Here is a 20,775-nt window from a genome sequence, read left to right on the forward strand (position 1 = left end):
GTTAAACTACATGAAAAGTGAGAAGAGATTAATGGTTAATCACATGATAAAAATTCTATCTTTGGGTTTATTTTACTTAAAAAGTAGAGTTCTGAAGATTCAATAAAATCGTCTCATGTTTTACTTTAGAATTTGAAGTTTTCCAAGTGCATGATGATAGTAATCTTTTGACATAAGGAAGGAAAAGTACTTTTCCTGGGAGCTGTTTTTAAAAGGTGCAAACCAATTTCTCTGAAGAGTAAACTATTTGACTAGTAATGAAGTGATCTGTCCTGGTGAAATTGTACTAATTAGTAATTACTTTTACCAATCTTATGCCATCTTAACTCCAAAATATTGAAACAGCTTGAATCTAAAAAAAAAAAAAAATGAATTAAATAAGAATGTACTCACCATTCATTTTAACTCTATTGGATTTGGAGAATTGATTTATGGCAATTTTGAGCAATTGCCCAATTTAAGGGAAATTATTTCAGATCATGTTCACTGTAATTTTAAAGTTACCGTCTTTCCTAGAGGTTACTATATCATTGATAACTGAAATTTTTCTCAGAGCTGTTCCATTGCAAATAAACAATTTGAGCTTCACTTTATTATTTATAATTCAATGATGTCAGGAACAATGAAAGAGATATTCATCTACTTGGCAGATTTCATAGAAACATGCATTTATGAAATACTGATTTTATATCTGCACTGCATAATGGCAATATGTACTCAAGAATAACCTGTTTGGAAGACTATTGTATTATAATCTCAGTCCTCTGGGGAGTTATTTAATCAAAATAGCTCTGCTTAAGTGCACTACAAGAGGAGACATGAAAAAGAATGTCAGAAGATCAAGGAGAGACAAAGGACTAGAAACTGTAATACTAAAAGTAATTTAGTGCTTTGAGGAATGGTAATTTTTTTTTTTCCCTAAAACTTGAGGTGGAAAAAGCTCAGTTAAGTCAGAAATACCAGAGCTACAACTGAGATCTCAGTGAATGGTAAAATACATTCTCATACCCATGAACAACTAAACACCTAGATAAAATGTGTTAAATCAAAATGGAAATATAAGTCACACTGTGCTCCTTAACAATCAGTGTTAACGAAACACTAATTAGTAGCATATGATTATAAGCAACCATTTTGGATCTTATTCCTGTGTCTTTTTTTAACTCTTCTTTGTACAATGTAACTTCAAGTAGGCTTTGCAGTAAATATATAACCTAAATTGTAGTAATGTTCATGATTTCCACCAATGAGTTAAAAAACACAATGTCCTTGCATAATAAATCATGTATTAATATATACATTCTTACATGACTGTGGAAATCTATGTTAATTACTCTATTAATAAGTACCATGTGTTTAACCAACATGCCTAATTACTTTCAATTTGTTGAGTTTAAAACAATACAGGGGAAATAGAATGTTTCTTTTATTTATTTTTGCAGGCAAAATCAGCATCCACTGTCTCCACTATAAAGGCATCTAGTCAAAATTTCCTCTAAACTACTATATCAAGTTTTTCTTCTTATAATTTCCTCCTGTAATTCAATATCGATGTTTTTCTTCACTGTTGTTAAAGTTAACACCCTGGCATTATACAATTATTTATATTATCATATTAATCTTTTAAAAGCATTCTATTTTATAGCACATGCCTATATAACAAAAGATGATCCTTGTAAAATTTGCAACGTACCTAAAAGTAATCAAAGATAATACTTACTTAATATTTTGTCTCCAGAATCAACTATTATTATTGAACAACTTATTTATTTATTTATTTATTTATTTATTTATTTATTTATGAGAGAGAGAGAAATAGAGGGGAAGAGTGCCCAAGTGGGAAGGAAGGCAAAGAGAGAGAGAGAGAGAGAGAGAGAATTTTGGCATGGAGCCTGAGTTGGGGCTCAATTTCATGACCCTGAGTTTATGACCTGAGCTGAAACCAAGAGTCAAGACACTTAACTGACTGAACCACCCAGGCAGCCCTTGAACAACATATTCCTCCTAATGGCTCCATCTGCTAGTAGTAACAGGGTTATAAAAGATAAATTCTGAATAAAATTTAACCCTGTATTTCTGGCAGATGTTATTTGCCTGGTCTTCAAAAAAATTGCTTTCTTCAACATATCCCATCATTGCTCTGGTTTCAACAACTACTTACATTACATCTTAGTCTGTATGCAGCCACTTCAACCAAATTTGATTCAATACTTAACTCTGTGATTATCCTACAACCTGGATGACCATTTTTATGACAAAATCCACTTAACATTGATCTCTTTTTAGATATGCTTTCACATTTCAGTGTTTTAAGAAAGACTTGGTATTTAATTCAAAATTATTTCAAATGGTAGTGATAATAATATTAATAATGGATACCATTTTTTAGCATTTACTAATTTCCAGACTAATTTCCATTACTAATTTCTAATTGCTAAGTATTCTATATGAATTACCTTATTCAATGCAGCAATACTAAGAGGTAAGGTAACTCTATTCGTTTTAGACAGATCACATAGATCTGGGATCTCAATCATGTTTTAGGACATGAGAGCTGTCAGCCTCTGATAATAAATTAGAGTTCAACTCAAAGGTTACTCTTTTAGAGAGGTGTTCCCCAGCCACCATATATAAATACCATCTCTGCCATTATCACAGCCTCTTTTCTTTTGGCATATGGTAGATGCAATTTGCCTACATTACCCAGTAAAATATGACTAAATTTGCTCTTTATCATTTTTGTGTGGGAATGAACTAGCGTGTGGTTTGCTTAATCCTCATTGCCTTGGTTCAGTATCCATCAGCTCCTGAAGTGAGAAGACATAAATCAGAACCCCTAACAAATGTGACACATAAAATTTTATTATACTACTATAGTGTTGGAGATTCTTTTTAAAATAACAGAGTCTGATTGTACTCCATTAATTCATGTATTCATTCAACAAACATTTTTGAACACCTGCTTTGTACCAGGAACTGTTTTAAGCACTAGGAACATTACAGTGAGGAAACAAAACCTTATTTTTTTTTTAAGTTAGTTTTCAGGAAAAGAAACAGCTAATAACAAACAAAAATATTTTTAAAAAATCATTAATGGGGCGCCTGGGTGGCTCAGAGGGTTAAGCCGCTGCCTTCGGCTCAGGTCATGATCTCAGGGTCCTGGGATCCAGTCCCACATTGGGCTATCTGCTCAGCAGGGAGCCTGCTTCCTCCTCTCTCTCTCTGCCTGCCTCTCTACCTGCTTGTGATCTCTGTCTGTCAAGTAAATAAATAAAATCTTTAAAAAAAAAAAAAAATAAAAAATCATTAATGGTGATAAAGTGCTATGGGAAAAATCGTGAAATTATAATAGGAAGTGATGGAGATTAAACTGGGTAGTCAGTGAGTGAGGGTATGATACAACTGATATTTGACCAAACTGCTTAAAGATAAAAGGAAGCTTGGGAGTGCCTAAGTGGCTCACTGGATTAAGGCTCTGCCCTGGACTCAGGTCATGATCTCAGGGTCTTGGATTGAGCCCTGGCATTAGGCTCTCTGCTCAGCGGAGAGCTTGCCTCCCTCTCTCTCTCTGCCTGCCTCTCTGCCTACTTGTGATCTCTCTCTCTCTCTGTCAAATATTTTTAAAAAAAGATAAAAAGAAGCTTGGTGCATAGTTATTCCAAAAAGGACATTTTGGAGAAAAGTAACCCCCTATGTCACTATGGAATAGTAAGTATGCTTAAGGTAGTGGAGGCAGCAAAAGGGGAAGTGCAAGATTTTATGGAAGATCCATAAAATTCCAGGAGGGCAGAGGAGGGACTTAACTGTAAACAATTCATGATTGTTGAACAAATAAAATAATAATCTCCATACTAACACACTTCAAGGGTTCTATTTCATTCTGCCAGGAACCAAAAGAAAAACTCACAGTTGGACTCACCAGTTCTATTATCAAATGAATACTGATACCATGAATATGTATCTGCATGGGCTTGGTGGTTATATTCTCAGTGGCTCAAAATCTTAGTGAAAAAAAAAAGTGATATCTATAAAACAGTTTTTCTTTAATTGTAACTTAAGCACTGATAATAAAGCATTATGAGTAGAATGTTTTATTTGCAGGGATATGTATATTTCCAAATAGCTTCTGGAAAGTAGTTTTGTAAAAATTGTCCTAGAAGAAGAATGAGATTGTTGATAAGCATTTTGTACAAATAATCCATGACTATTCTGCAAAGTAACCAGCCATGCTTAGAGATATTTCCTTTTATGAATCTTAACTTGACATCTTCGTTTCAGTTATCTAATACTGGATAATAGGTCATACAAAAAAACTTAGTGTACTATTAGCTCGCAAAATGTGAATCACCAATTTGGACTGATTTCAACTGAGTTTTTAAATTTATTTTATACAAGAGTTCTCAGAGGGAATGGTTCCTGATATTTCCTCCTCTAGATGCTAGATTGGTCCTTTTTACATTATAGACACATTCGGATGTTGCTGATGAGAAACAAATTTTCCATGAATCCCTTACATTTCTATGTGGCTTGGCATTTATGGCCAGTTTAAAAATGTTTGTATAAGGAGATATACCAAGACAATACTTGCTCTCAGAGGAGAAGTTTTTACATTCCAGAGTAATAAATACCATGTCTTCTCCGGAATAAAGTTTGGGCAAGATTTTTTAGCAGCACATTATGAAATGCAAGCTTTCCTAAACTTGGGGTTCCACAAGTGGGCTTGAATTAGCTGTGTGCTCTGAATTCACCAAGACCCAGTTTGAATCACCCCTACAGAACTTGGGGGACAAAAGAGATCAATGAGAGCAATGAAGTTCCAGTTGCCTGCTATACCAGAAGTTACAAACTTTGTAAAATCATTTGGTCTCATTGTATTCCTAATGACTAAATCTCTGTAAGTGGGATGAGTCCACCTAGCACCTGCTAACAACTTCTAGACTACTTGATTGCAAGTCTTCCCAAATACCCGACTTGAAAGTAAAACAGTGTCACTCTTGCCACATTCTGTTGCTCAAAGCATGTTCTAGGGCCATACCAGTTTCAAGTAGTGAGGAGCCAGACTCTATGTCTTGATAGGAGGGGTGACACACATTAGAAGAAATATTTACCATGTATATAACTGCTTTTTCATAATTTTCTCTCTTTGAATCTGTGTTACAAACTCATAATTACTTACATTTGTATTTTATTCTACTAATTCTCTTTGGCTCTGTCTATAAACTCTGCTGTGAACAAATTCACTGAGATTTTTCAGCTTTTTCCTGGAGTATGGCAAACACACAAAAATATTCATAAATCACAAATATAAACAGCTTGATAATTTGCATGAATTAACAATAGCCTTGTCACTAGCACCTAGATCAAGAAAAACACATTACCAGCATTTTCAAAAATCTCCCTTGTGCCACTACCTAGTCACTATGTGCTCCTAAAGGAAAAAAGAATAATTTTGCTTGTTTTTGAACTTTATATAAATGGATTCATAAGTATGTATTTTTTGTGTGTGCTTTCTGACTTTGTTCCAAATTATGTTTGTGAGAATCATCTATGTTGTGATTCAAATCTACATTTTCTGAATGCAATGCCATTATATTAGAAAGTACTTTCTAAAAGTTAATTTTGCTACAAATGCATATTTAATTTAAATTTAAAATATACTAATAATTTATATCAAATAAGAACCCACACTTGTAATTGGAAAATATTTATAATTAAATATTTTAAAGTTATTGCTCCTCAAAACTTATGAGATGATGCTAAATTATGTTTATATGGGAATTTAAATGTTCTTAAATATAGGAAAAGAAAAATAGCAAATTAACTAGCTAAGAATCTAACTTGGTACTTAGTTAACTATTAATAAAATAACTCAAAAAAACATAAAAAGGAAATAAAAATTAGACTAGAAATAAATAAAATAGAGAGACATATAATTGTGAAGATTGTCAGAAACAAGTTTTTTTCTCCAAAGACTAGTATTCAGAGAATATCTATCAAGATTAACGAAAAAATAATTGATTACAAAAATGTCCCCTATTCTACTTATAGCTATTTCTTTGACAATATAACATAGTAGTTTTCATAGAGTTGGATCTTTTCTGAATCGCTGAAGTTGGGCTTGTTTCGTGATTTGCTATGGTCAAAAGAGTATGGAACAAGTGACAATATTCCATTTCCAAACTAGGCCTCCAGAGATCTTGAGTGTTTGTGTGCTTTTTCTAGCTTCTCTGACTTCACTTTGAGAACAAGTAAATGATAGCTAATCTGGTAGAGAATGGGGAACCTCCTGGGGGATAACTGAGGCATCTTCATTGAAGCCCCAACCAAATGAGAGATTATGGCTAAGAAAACAAAACAAAGCAAAGCAAAACAAAATAAAACAAAGCAAAGCACTTAGTGATTTCAATAGGTGAATGACTGATAATCACAGAGGTACACATAGGTGACTCTCAGCCCTTTGAGACCAGATGGTCTCCTAGTCAACCCATACCTGTGTAAGCTTAAAAGAAATAGCTTGAAATAGCTTATTGTTTTAAACATATGGGTTTTGTGGTTGTTGGTTACAAAACTTTACTGTATCTATCAACAAATAATCAGAGTCCATTATAATAATATGTATTCTCAAAGCCTATTTTGATAAACAACAAAAAAATCTCTCCTTAATTTAAATAATTATGTTGATATAAATACAATCAATAAGAATTGCAGAAATAACTCATGCAAAATACTTATTTTTAAAAAAGTAAGATGAAGAGATGTTCAAGTTAATTCAGGTTAAGTTAAAAAAAGTCGTGATATCTGTAGTTAACAGTTAAGAATATTAATAGAGATCTTCTATTGTATTTTAACTTAAAATCAAAAGTTCTGAGCAGTAGTAATGACACTTTTAGAATTTATTGCTGAGATACATAATTGTTACATATATGAAATATTTAACATCTCAAATAGCTAAAAGGAATTTAAGAAACGGTGTCCTTGTGGTGGAAAGTAGTCAAAGGTACCAAAACAAACAAACAAACAACCTAAATGGTGTCATCATAGGTCTATCTAAACATGTAGTTTAATTTGCAGGCAAAAATAACTTCACAGTCAAGAAACTAAATTAGGTGCCAAAAAAATAGACAGGTAGAAATATAACTGTATTTGCCATTAAAACCATATGGCATGAAAATATAAATGACAGCATCTATGTGTAGAATTTAAAAATAAATTTATAGGGGTGCCTGGGTGGCTCAATGGGTTAAGCCTCTGCCTTCAGCTCAGGTCATGATCTGGGATTGAGTCCCGCCCCACATCAGGCTCTCTGATCAGCAGGAAGCCTGCTTCCCCTCCTTCTCTCTCTGCCTGCCTCTCTGTCTACTTCTGATCTCTGTCTGTCAAATAAATAAATAAAATCTTTTAAAAAAAATTAAAAATAAATAAAAATAAATTTACAAAACAGACCAACCTAGTAAGCAGAGTGTCGGTGATAACATATAAACAAAAGAAAGATTAGATTCAAAGATTAACATAGCAGCAATGGCCATGGTCGCCAAACTGTGGAAAGATATCTGTAGTTAACTGTTAACTACAGATATCATCGGCCCTTCAACCTATGAATGGATAAGGAAGATGTGATCCATATACACTATGGAGTATTATGCCTCCATCAGAAAGGACGAATACCCAACTTTTATAGCAACATGGATAGGACTGGAAGAGATTATGCTGAGTGAAATAAGTCAAGCAGAGAGCATCAATTATCATATGGTTTCACTTATTTGTGGAGCATAACAAATAGCATGGAGGACAGGGGGAGTTAGAGAGAAGGGAGTTGGGGGAAATTGGAAGGGGAGGTGAACCATGAGAGACAATGGACTCTGAAAAACAATCTGAGCCTTTTGAAGGGGCAGGGGGTGGGAGGTCGGGGTACCAGGTGGTGGGTATTATAGAGGGCACGGATTGCATGGAGCATTCGGTGTGGTGCAAAATAATGAATACTGTTATGCTGAAAATAAAAAATAAATAAATAAAAAAGAATGGGCAGAAAACCTTAAAAAAAAATTAACATAGATTAACTAGTGCTCCTGTATAAAATAGGGATATTCTCATTCAGAAATCGAGGGCAGGTTTTCTAAGATCAGGACAGAGCTTTTCTCCACTGGCCTTGACAAATTCTACTAAGAACTTACTTGCCAATCTCCACTTTTTCTTCTATCCAATACAGACTATGATTGCTTCTTTTCAGATGAGCAGGAACAAAACTGAAAATGATAAAGATTGCTGTTGTTTTGGTTATATTCAAGGCAGTACTTTCTTCAAAGTATGGTATTTCTGGGATTAAAAGTAAATGTTGGATATATTTCAGGCAAAGTTCAAGTAGGTATGTCTGGGTACTGTGCCTCACTACACATCTTTTTTCTTTATTTGTAAACTAGAGTATTTGGTGGGACCCTACAAGTTTGTTATAAGCATCTATTAGAAAACGTATGTGAATAGGTTGGCACAATATTTAGCAAATAGTAAATAATGACAAACAGTTATTTATTACAAATCATTTCTGAAGGAGAAGCATTTCCAGGGATAGTGTATCTCATTCAGTATATGTTGCTTTTTTATAATCCTTTTTTTATTTTTCTTAAGATTCATTTATTTATTTTAGAGAGAGAGAAAGAGAGGGCATGAGTGGAGGGAGAGGAAAGAGAATCCCAAGCAGACTAGGAGCTAAGTGCAGCACCCAACATGGGGCTTGATTTAATTACCCTGAGTTTATTACCTGAACTGAAACCAAGAGTCAGATGCTTAACCAATTGAGCCATCCAGTCACCCCATGTAATATTTTGTTTTAAAAGATGAGTTTTTCTTATCTTCATTTCTACCAGTGTTAGCAACATTCTTCTTGAAACCATTGTTTACTAAACAAAAATTACATTCTCTACTCCATCAAAAGAGAACTATATCAAGCCGTATTACTAGATTCATTTAATCAGCAAATACTTAGGGTGTCTGGGTGGCTCAGTGGGTCAAGCCTCTGCCCTTGACTCAGGTCATGATCCCAGGACCCTGGGATTGAGGCCAGTATCTGACTCTCTGCTGAGTGGGGAGCCTGCTTCCCCCTCTCTCTCTGCCTGCCTCTCTGCCTACTTGTGATCTGTGTGTGTGTGTGTCAAATAAATAAATGAAATATTTAAAGAAAAAAAATCAGCAAATACTTATTGTGCATTTAATGGCTCAAGGCACTCTATCAGAGATTACTCAGGTCCTATGGATCAAAATCATTAATTTTTCAGACTCTTTAATTTTTATCCACCCCATTATGATCCAGATGAGTAGCATAGCCATAATTTTATTCAAGACTGATCTCTGTTGCTACTTTTCCGTGTCTTCCTTACCCATTCTGGGCCCACATTATCCCCACTCATCTGAACTCTCATAGCAGCTTATCTATGCCACCATCATAACATATATCATTTGCTATGTGTGCAACGGTTTCTTAAAAATCCTGTTTAGTCCATTATTGAAAATATATGATGGAAGATTATGGAGAATATATGACCTCAGCACTTTAATAGTACAAGTTATGAAAAGAAAAAAATAAGAACAAAAGAAATCATTTTATTCCCTTCAGGTAAGAAACTAATGGTGTGCTCAATACAGTAATGAGAAATGGATGGATACTGAGAAGTAATAACCGTCTCTATCACCAAGGTGAGGATATGTTCTTGGACAACCAAACAGAGGTAAGTAATAAAATACCACTAGGTGTCACTGGGGTAGGAGAAGAAATAAAGAAGTTTAAGGAGAAGTTAAGTTGAAGCCTTATCATAAGTGCATTATTTATGGAAAGATGCATAACAGCTTTTACAGAAAAGATAACATGACATCAACAGTTCCCAAGAAGAGCAAAGTAGAGAGGAAAAGGAATCTGGCTTCAGTAATTCTGAAAACAGCTGCTGAGATAAATCAAGCCAGAAGAGCTCCAGCTGCTGGTTCTGTGAGCAGTGCCAAAGGTTTCATACTCCAAGTATGTATCATAACTCCAGGAGAATACCAACATTTAAAATATGTAATGATGAGAAGCTGAAGTCAGAATTAACAGAAAGAAAAAGATAGTCTAGTCCTTTTAGAGACATTTACATTAAATTTGGTATTCATTTCTAATATTTGTTGTGATTTTGTAACTTCGGGCAAATTACTTAAAAATTACTGCTCCCTTAATTTGAATCTTTTATACAATGAGAAAAGGAATATAGGATCAGCATATTTTCTTTTAAAGATTTTATTTATTTATTTGATAGAGATCACAAGTAGGCAGAGAGGCAGGCAGAGAAAGAGGGGGAAGCAGGCTCTCCGCTGAGCAGAGATCCCGATGCGGGGCTCTATCCCAGGACCCTGAGATCATGACCTGAGCTGAGGCAGAGGCTTTAACCCACTGAGCCACCCAGGCGCCCCAGGACCAGCCTATTTACAGGTTGTGAGTATAAGAGCAGGTATTCTATACAATATAAATATTATCAATTTTGCTCATTATTTTAATATATATTTAGAAGAGAAGAATTAACTCTTTTGTTATGTTAATAAAGAAAGATTCCTTTTTGGAAAACAACTTATGTTTTGAATCATAAATATCATAATCTTAGAACTCACATAGTTGGAGCCATTTGGAATTCATCTCCTGCGCCATAGATTTTTCTTCCTTTTGGGAAGCTTGTTTCCTTAGCTATTGTTTAAATTAAAAAAAAAAAAAAAAAGGATTTTGGATGGATTAAGTTTTCCAGTTTAACAAAATAGCATTTTTATGCAATATATCAGTAAATTCTTGTATGAAGGAGGCCTTCCTACCAAGAATATGCATTCCATTTTTCAAATAATTTAGTGGTACTTTCCTCAGAGCTTCTTTTCTAAGACTTACCCAAAGTTCAAAAGTCATCTTCTCCTTTATTACAACCTGCGATAAGCGAGGTATAACTACTCTGAAGTTGCTTTTGTGTTGTTGTTGTTTTTACTCATAAAGGACAGACTGTAGCCTTGGGTCCTTGGGTGCTTTGTGTTGCCAGGTTTGTCCATTATGTGTCAGTATCAACATGGTAAGACCATGTTCTTACACTCTAGTTTGTGCTACACATGTGTTGGGTAAGACGACCAGATGATTTCATCCCCTCATTTGCCAGGAAGAAGAGAGTTTTCATGAATTACTCATCAACAAAAGTACGGTGGAAATATACACAAATTATCATTTATTTTAATGAGGAGCTACTTTAAAGACTCCCTCAAAACTACCCCTGAGTTATGTTTTTAAGAAACAACCAAAAATGCAATCTTGTCATTTTCCTTTTTAAATACTCAAAAACTCTTCTTGGACCTACAGAATCTAACTTCAATTCATCTACCAAACTATATCTACATCATTCATTCATTGATTCATGCATTTATTCATTAATTTAATATACATTTATTGAGAAGCAGGAGGCATTGAGATAGGTGACAGGAATAGAGTAAATGATACAGAAACATTTCCTGCCTTCAGGTCAGTTAAAATTTAGTAGATGAGAAAGACCTTATGCAGATCACAACTATGTCATCACATAGGCTGATTAGCTGATTAGCTGATCTTCCAGCTTTTTCCTACACACACCCTCAGCACCAGCTGTACAAGTCTTCCCACACAGTCCTCCATCTTTCCCATGCTTGCCCATTTGTGTCATATGGCTTTGCATTTAGTGCATTGTGTTTTTCCTGTCTTGAATATCTAGTTCTCTTCTGGCAAACTCCTTCTCATTCATAATACTCAATTATTACCTTTCTGGAAGCTTCTCTACCAGAGCGAATTGTTTGTTCTGAGGCCTCAGGGCAATACATATCTTGGGTATTGTGTTACTTTGCAGCCACCTTTAAGTAAGTGTGTTCTGTTCACTGCTTAAGAGCAAAGTTCTAACATGCATGGGTTTGAGTCTTGTCTGTGCTTTTTTCACTATGCCCATGGATAAATAATTTAACTTCTCTGATGATCAGTTTCTTTATGGATAAAATGTGGTTATAATAGCATTTGCCTCTACATGTTGTGTTGGGGTTCCCTTGGAGGGGTGGAGGCGACCGGACCAGCCAGAGGCCCCTTCCCGGGGCTGAGCGGGATGGCAAGTGTCGCAAACCCGGACGCACCAATGGATGACACCAGGCTCGGGGGATCTGTCAAAGCAGGATCTCACTTTATTGTGCAGGGGCACACCTTATATAGAGCAGCAGAAGGGAAGTGAGGACAGAGGGGGAAGAGCCAATAAGATCGGGCGAGAGGAGGAAGTGCCATAGGTTTCAGGAACCGAAACTGTGAAATTGGTGCCTTGTTGGCCGGAAGAGACGGCAAGCCGGCGCCATCTTTATTCTGGGCCACACCCTGTGGAGGCACCTCTAGTTATGTGCCTTATATTTCCCCCTTTTGTTTTTGTAGGCATGACTTCTGTCTTAGGTTGCCAGTGACAAGACAACAGGCTTACCCGTCATTGAGGGTCATACAGCATAGGTATATTCTCTGTCTTAGGTTGCTCTGTGTCTCTAATTGGTCTTACCCGTCACTGAATATCATGCTGCTACGGGGGGGCATCTCCTTTAAGGCCTGTCTTAGGTTGCCCCAACCGATATGGGGTCTTACCAGTCATTGGCCAATTAAGATTAATGATAGATTTCTTCATCATGGGTGGCCAGTCTCTGGTAATGTACTTGAACATTCATTAACTGATTGGCTTCCATCCTTTTTTGTATAAATTGAGTTAGCTTATTGATAAGGCAGGGGCCAAAGGAAACGACAAGGAGCAGAATAAAGAGGGGGCCCAGAAGAGGGAGGAAGTATGGGTGAAGGCCACCGAAGCCGGTCCCGAACGGACTGTTCCACATCTCGCGACGCCTCTTTTCCAGGTCTTCTTGTAGTTTTCTAATTTTATCTTGAACTATGCCCGATTTGTTGGCATAGAAGCAGCATTCCTCCTGCAAAAACAAGCAGATGCCTCCCTTTTCGGCAGTTATTACTGCAGAAAACATCGTCAATGCGTCCGAGATCTAGGTTAGAGGAATTATCAGCAAGGGGTGGCGCCCAAAGACAGGAGGTATTAGGGGAGAGGGGGGAAATATATATGTTGGGTCGAGGTGGTAGAAGCTGACATAATGAGGGGAGTAGGGATAATGAGATATTGTTGACTAAAATGGCTTGGGCCAGAAGAGGCCCATTCTTAAGGCATAGCCAGCAGTTCTGGGCGAGAGAGGGGTTGGAGGAGTTTATGAGAGCGAAGACAGTGTTTAGAATACTTCCGGTTTCGGGGTCAAGCTGTAGCACTCCCCGGTTCTCAGGTAAGATTAGGGGGTGATAGACAGGAGGTTCTTGGCTCTTGATCATAATTTCAATCCTGCGTGATACAATTGTATTGCGGGTTTGATCTTGGGGTCCACCCCCATCAGATACTCCTATGGGCGCCATGGAGTTGAAGCAGACATCCTGCCCTGGGGTGCCATAACAAGGGGATGGCATCGAGTTGCTGCCGGCCCCCATATCGCTGGGTGAGTTTGTCCCCCGCTTTGTGTACCAGTATGTTTTGTTATCAAAAGAGCCTGTGTAGCAAGCAGTGTGGAGTGAGGGATGGAATGTGGAGCATGGGCAAGGCCCAGGTTTTTCTTGTGATGTAGGGACAGTTCTGGGAGCATTACCTGAGCATGAGATTTTTGATCAGTAACATTGTGAGGCAGGGGGTCTGGTGTGTGTGCCCCCTTTGCAGTCACAAGGATTTCCCTGTATTCCTCGGAGCAGGGCCTTGGCTTTACCTGGGTCGCCGAGTCCCGCAATAGTGACTTGTGCATGAGCGAGTAGGGTCAGGAGGATTGATAATATCATCTTTAAAAGGTTCTTCAGAGAGTTGTGGGCTCTCTGGGTCTGGGTTATTGTTGTTTTCTGGTGCTGGGAGGTATTTGATGTCTTGTGCGGGCACCCAAATAGGCTTCTTTTCTTCCGGGGGGAATATGCATCCAAACCCTCTACCTGTAGTGAGGAGGGGGTTAGGTCCCCTCCAATACCCAGTCAGGGGGTCTTTCCATCTGAAAGGGGGAACTTGTAGGAAAGGTTGGCAGGATTTGCAGGTTCAAATGATTTTTTTGAGATTTTTAATGGGTACCTGGGGGAAGTGTTGATGGAGTCCCCTCCAATTGGTGTGTGTAAGTTTATGGAAGTGAGCAGCCTCTTCTACAGAGTAACATTGGGGAGTAGATGCAAGTTGGTCGGCCAAGGAGTTACCTTGGGATAGGAAACCCGGAAGTCCTTGGTGTCCCCTGAGATGTTGAACGTATATTTGGCTGGTTCTTTGTTTTAGGAGGGTTCAGGTTTGGATCATAAGTGGGGTGATGGGGTTAGAAGTAGTTTGATGTGAGTGTCGATTAGGTTGGGTAGGAGGTTTACCACATAGAGGCTGTCAGAAAATAAATTGAGGGGACCCTTAATGGTGGAAAGGGCTAGGACCACAGCATAAAGCTCTTTAAATTGTGCGGACCCCTGGACCAGGTGGATGAGAGATTTCTGAGGGGTAGGGGTTCTATCAGTATCAGAGTGAGGGGGGAAGATCACTACTGAAGCTCCTACTTTTCCTCCATCTGTAAAGGCTGTATGAAAGGATGGATCTGCTTGGGTGATGAATAGCATGGGGATCTTCCACTGCAGCTTACCGAAGGAATTCATCCATTTATAAGGCCCATAATGGCAATCTATATTTCCGGAGAATCCTTCTAAGGCTATGGCCACCCTAGCATTATTGCGTTGGAGCCATGTGAAGTCCTGAGTTCAGTAGGGAATAACAATGCTACTTGGATCCTGTCCAAATAAACGGAGCGAATTGTTTCTCCCTTTCGTGATGCAGTCAACGAGTTGGTCAGTGGCTGCGTATACTCGCGGGGTGCCCCCCACTGAAAGGTGGATCCATTGAATGGGTTCTCCTTGTTGGGCTAATAGCGCTGTCATTAGGGATTCCCCAGGGAAAACATATAGAATTAAGGGCACGGAGGGAGTGAATCGCTTTAAGGTAGATTTATCAATGGCCCGTTGGACCTCATTGAGTGTTTGGATATGTTCTGTGTTTAGAATGATATCAGACGAAAGATTTGAGCCCTTGAGTAGGTCAAATAGAGGGGTGAGTTTCTCAGTAGAAATAGAGATCCAGGGGCGCCTGGGTGGCTCAGTGGGTTAAAGCCTCTGCCTTCGGCTCAGGTCATGATCCCGGGGTCCTGGGATCGAGCCCCGCATCAGGCTCTCTGAGCCTGCTTCCTCCTCTCTCTCTGCCTGCCTCTCTGCCTACTTGTGATCTCTGTCTCTCAAATAAATAAATAAAATCTTTAAAAAAAAAAAAAAAAAGAAATAGAGATCCATGGCCTCATCCAATTTATTTCACCAAGTAGTTTTTGTTACTGAAGTAGGGTGTACGAGGGTTGAATCTTTAATTGGGATCTGATCGGGGACACTGTATCCAAGGAGAGTAAGGATCCAAGGATTTTAAAAGGGGGGATCCTTTGGATCTTTTCAGGGGCCACCTTGGAATTATGGTGGGCCAAAATAGAGAGGCACTCGGTAGTGAGGAGGTCAAGCTGAGAGCGGTCAGGCGCTCCTAGGATAATATCATCCATATAGATGTAAAATAGAATGTCTGGGTTTCTGAAAAATGATGTAAAAATCTGGGCTAATATGTTCTGGCAGATTGATGGGCTATTAGCCATCCCCTGGGGGAGGACCATCCATTCAAACCTCTGATCGGGCCCGGAGAAATTAAGAGCAGGCAGGGAAAAGGCGAACTTTTCCATATCATCAGGGTGGAGGGGAATGGAGAAGAAACAATCCTTTATATCAATGGTGGTAATAAAATGTTTGGATGGAATGGCTGGAATCCATGGAAGTCCCCTTTGGGGGTTTAAAAGGGGACCATTTTATTGTTGACCTGTCACAGGTCCTGTAGTAATCTCCATGTACCATTGGGTTTTTTGATAACGAAAATGGGTGAGTTCCAAGGGCTAAGGGACTGGCGTATATGTCCTAGGTCGAGCTGTTGCTGCACTAAGATATGGAGTTGTTGTAGTTTGTGGGAAGGGAGAGGCCACTGCTCCAACCAAATGGGAGGTCCGTCTTTCCAGGTAATCTTAGGGACCTGGGGCAGGGCAGTGGCCTTTAGGATTGGGGGGACTGATACCTTTGCCTAATGCTCTCAAGATAGGGGTCCTCTCGGTAATTAGGATGGGAGTCCCTTCCTTCCTGGAACTGCTGTTGGTATTCTTCCTCATCTAGTACATCATCAAATAAGGCCTTATGGTCAGTAGTAATGAAGGCCTCCGTTGCCCCTAGAATATCTTGACCAAGTAGGTTAGCGGTGAGGCCAGGGGCCACTAGGGGGCGAATCTGTCCTCTGTTGCCATCTGGATCTACCCAACATAACGGGTTAGCAGTCTCATAAGAGCTGGACTGGCCTCCTACCCCCAGTAGGGGAGGGCCGGGGACAAGTTTCCAAGAAGGGGGGACTTCCTCTTGCCTAAGGACAGTGCGTTCAGCACCTGTATCAATGAGGCATTTAAAAGACTTGTCTCCGATGGTAAGACGCATTTTGGGGCGGAGGCCTGGGACCAAAGGAACTGTCCAATGAGCCTTGACAGGTGTTTTCCCCTTGTTTAACGGGGCTGGGGATTGCCCTGATTGGAGTTAAAGGTTTGCCTTGGATATCAAATTTAGATCTACAATCCTTGGCCCAATGGAACCCCTTCCTACATTTAGGACATGGTGTTCGGGGCATATCAACAGGTTGTGGGTAGCTTGGTTTGCGCCCTAGGGGGCAGTTTCTCTTAAAATGCCCCTCTTGCCCACAGCCAAAGCACAGGCGGGGAAGATTGGCCTGGTGGGGCTGCAATGATGCCTGCTGCATTACACACACTAGCATCTCAAGGCTGTCCTGTTGATGCTCTCTTAAGGATGTCGCCATAGCTCGCGCCTCATGCGATGTGTGAGGCGAACGTGATAACCACTACACTACGGAAACACCTCATGCGATGTGGACCCAATGTCTTTTGTAGCAATAACCCAGTGGTCCATAGATCTTTCTTTTAGGCCAGCACAGGCCATCTTATAATCCCGGGTCATTCCTTCCCATACTGCCATTCTGACGAAATGGTCTCTGAGATCCCCAGGGGGCATCTTTTTCTTAACGGATTTCTCCACCCGATCAATGAAAGAGGGCAAATCTTCATTAGTCTTTTGGTGTAACCCTGCTATTGGTGACTCAGAAGGCCCCTCCTCAAGTTTGCTCCAAGCCGCGAGCCCAGCGGCTCGGATTTGGTCCTGGTAAGGGGGGGGATGGCTGCCTGTTGGGTTCCGGAGGCATACTGGCCATCAGTCCCAGCAAGCATTCCCATAGTTATAGGGATGGCTGGATTGGCTCGGGCATTTCTTTCTGCAATCTGCTGACATTCCTCTTTATATAAGGCTGTCCACTTTATATATAGGGCCCCCGGAAGAACGGCCCTAGCTAGTGACCGCCAGTCAGCCGCCGTACATGGGGAATGGGCCAGACCTCAGAGGATGGTTTCTGTCCAGGGGGCGTTGGGCCCATCCTCCAACACTGCCTTTTTGAGCTCTTAAGGTCCCCAGGCTCCCATGGGTACCATGGAGCTGGACGGTTGCCTCCTGGGTTAACATTAACAGGGAAGAGAGAACAACTGGAGGGCTCAGGGGAGGTATGCTCTGGAGGGGGGGGCAATAAGGAGGCGGAGGAGTGGGCGCTGACGGTTGAATAAAGGGGTTAGTGGAAGGGGGGCACACAGGGGGGCCCTCAGCCAAAGATCTGGGTTGGAGGTCCGGGGGCCAAGGAGCCGCGTCAAAGGGGTCTAGCGAGGAGTAGAACCTCTTTGGTTTAACAGGGGGGTCGTTTTTAGAAGAGGACTGCCCCATAACTTATGGGAGTACACTCACCCGTTGACCGATTGGCCCGTCAGCGAGAAGAGCGAGGTTCCTCACACGGGGCACCAGTTGTTGGGGTTCCCTCGGAGGGGTGGAGGCGACCGGACCAGCCGGAGGCCCCTTCCCGGGGCTGAGCGGGATGGCGAGTGTCGCGAACCCGGACGCACCAACGGACGACACCAGGCTCGGGGGATCTGTCGAAGCAGGATCTCACTTTATTGTGCGGGGGCACACCTTATATAGAGCAGCAGAAGTGAATTGAGGACAGAGGGGGAAGAGCCAATAAGATCGGGCGAGAGGAGGAAGTGCCATAGGTTTCAGGAACCGAAACTGTGAAATTGGCGCCTTGTTGGCCGGAAGAGACGGCAAGCCGGCGCCATCTTTATTCTGGGCCACACCCTGTGGAGGCACCTCTAGTTATGTGCCTTATAATGTTGGAACAAAGGAATAAGTTAGTACGTGTAACATATTTCTATAGAGCTTAGAAAATATTAAATGCTTCATTAATATCAATTTTTGATATTATTATCAGGCTTAATTTCCTGGATGACAGTAGTTTTCGATAAATGTATATTGAAAATTTGAAAATATAACTCTGTCTATTGAACTTTAAATAGATTGAAAAAAAACAACTAGAAACTAAAATTATGTCTAGGACTACCTACTCAAATATAAACAAGTATCCAATAAAAATCAACATTATTTTAATAGACTGGCTTTATAATTCTAACCATAATCAGTGATGAAAAATGCTACAGATAATTAATTTTTTATATTGCATTCATTTGTCTTAAGTTGACTTGGGTATTTTTAATAAGGTAACATTTTATGGTTTGTTTCAAATTACTTTTCCTTCACTATTTTGTTAGGGGGTCTAATGAAGCAGACAACAGTGTTTCAGTTTTTCTCTTCCTCAAGGGATAATTCATCCATTGTGGTACAAACAAACAATTGTAGTATAGCTTTAAATAACACCAAAAATTTTACCCAAAGAAAAAACAATGTGCAAATGAATTTAAGAAATTACCATCTTACTCAAATACTACTACATGTACACCAAGATTAAATACATAAATTCGTAAAAGGAAGAAAAAAATGATGTTGCTATTCCAAAAATGTGTATTTCTGTTCTGGTGGTCAAACAAAACAAAATATAATGCTATGAGAGCAAGGATGCATCTACACTAATCCCACAGTATTTCATTCTGGAGGGCAGTGGGAACCTTAGGAAAGAAATTATTGTAGATTGCAATGTCACTGGTCATATACAATGTTTCTGGCCTCCTGATGAACAATTTGCACATTTGGCTGGAAATTACCACCCCCACCTTGCACATTCTTCAACATCTAATATCAGGTTTCAAAGTCACATATTTATGGTTCATATTGTTTAGATTCTGAATCACTGAGGTATGGATCTGAAAGAGATACAATACTGCCAGGCTTTATAGTAATCTTTGCATTGCTATATGAAACAAAATGAAAAAATATATAAAGAATTTAAATAATTTTGGTGCAAATCGGATAAATAATGTTTGAAATAATCCAGTCATTTTATTTATTTATTTATTTATTTTTAAAGATTTTGTTTTTATTTATTTGACAGACCGAGATCACAAGTAGGTAGAGAGGCAGGCCAAGATATAGAGTGGGGAAGCAGACTCCCTGTTGAGCAGAAAGCCCGATGCGGGGCTGGGTCCCAGGACCCTGAGATCATGACCTGAAACAAGGGCAGAGGCTTAACCCACTGAGCCATCCAGGTGCCTCTAAAATAATCCAGTCATTTATAAACTCAAAAGCAGAGTCAGATAAATGATAGAATAATGTATTGTCATAGCTTCATCAACATCTTCGAAAAAGAAATGATGACTTGAAGGCTGAAGTAAAGCAATAATTTTCAATGAAGCAAAAAATACTTCTGAGATTATATTTATAGGAAATGATGAAATATAATATAAGACATGCCAATCAATATTAAGAATCCTTTGGGTGGCTGGGGTGAGTGGCCTGGGTGGCTCAGTCATTAAGTGTCTGCCTTTGACTCAGGTCATGATCCCAAGGTCCTGAAATCATGCCCTGCATTGGGTTCCTGCTCTTCAGGAAGCCTGCTCCTCCCTCTCCCACTCCCCGTGCTTGTGTTCCTCTCTTGCTGTGTCTCTTTCAAATAAATAAATAAAATCTTTAAAAAAAAAAAAGAATCCTTTGGTATGATTTTAGGAAATTATAAGCAGCTTAACATACATGATGGTTACATGACACCATTTTTTTTTTTCAAGAGTTAACAATCATCAGCCTCAGGACCTCAGCAAAAAACCTACCACATCTCATTCTCAGATGCCTAAGGCTGATGGTCTACTGCCCCTCATACTGACATCCACACTGAGGCTCTACCTTCCATCTACTAGGTGAAGTCAGAAGAAAAATAATACCAATTATTATTTGCAGACAAGATCCATCTTCATTTGTTCAGTATTCACTTGGCAGATGCAGTTCTAATCAACATTATCATCATGTATTATTTCGGCCTCAGTACCAGCATATCCATCTTAGCAGAATCACCCTTTTGTTTATTCTGCATGGCTTAAACATCAGAAATTTATTTTCTCACCATTCTGGAACCTAGAAGTCCAAGATCAGAATGCCAGTGTCGAGTTCTGGTGAGAACACTCCTTCTAGCTTCCAAAATGCCACTTTTTTTCTGTGTCCTCGTGGGTTTGTGAGAGCTAAGGAGCACACTCTCTGGCATCTCTTACTGTAAGGATATTAGTCCCAGCATGAGGGCCTCATTCTTGTGACCTCCTCTCAACCAAAATATTGCCCAAAGGCTATACCCCCAA

The 20,775-nt window shown here is 39.4% G+C and overlaps 1 long non-coding RNA gene across 1 annotated transcript in view; it reads left to right on the forward strand.

The window, feature by feature from the left end:
- Positions 1 to 20,775, forward strand: part of LOC309863222 — a 433,055-nt gene that overhangs the window by 374,822 nt on the left and 37,458 nt on the right. The window contains exon 2 of the long non-coding RNA XR_014310934.1: positions 9,608 to 9,719. This is a non-coding gene — a long non-coding RNA (uncharacterized lncRNA). The remainder of the gene's footprint in view (positions 1 to 9,607; positions 9,720 to 20,775) is intronic.

Source organism: Mustela nivalis (genome assembly GCF_964662115.1).
Source record: "Mustela nivalis genome assembly, chromosome: 4".
Taxonomy (NCBI): domain Eukaryota; kingdom Metazoa; phylum Chordata; class Mammalia; order Carnivora; family Mustelidae; genus Mustela; species Mustela nivalis.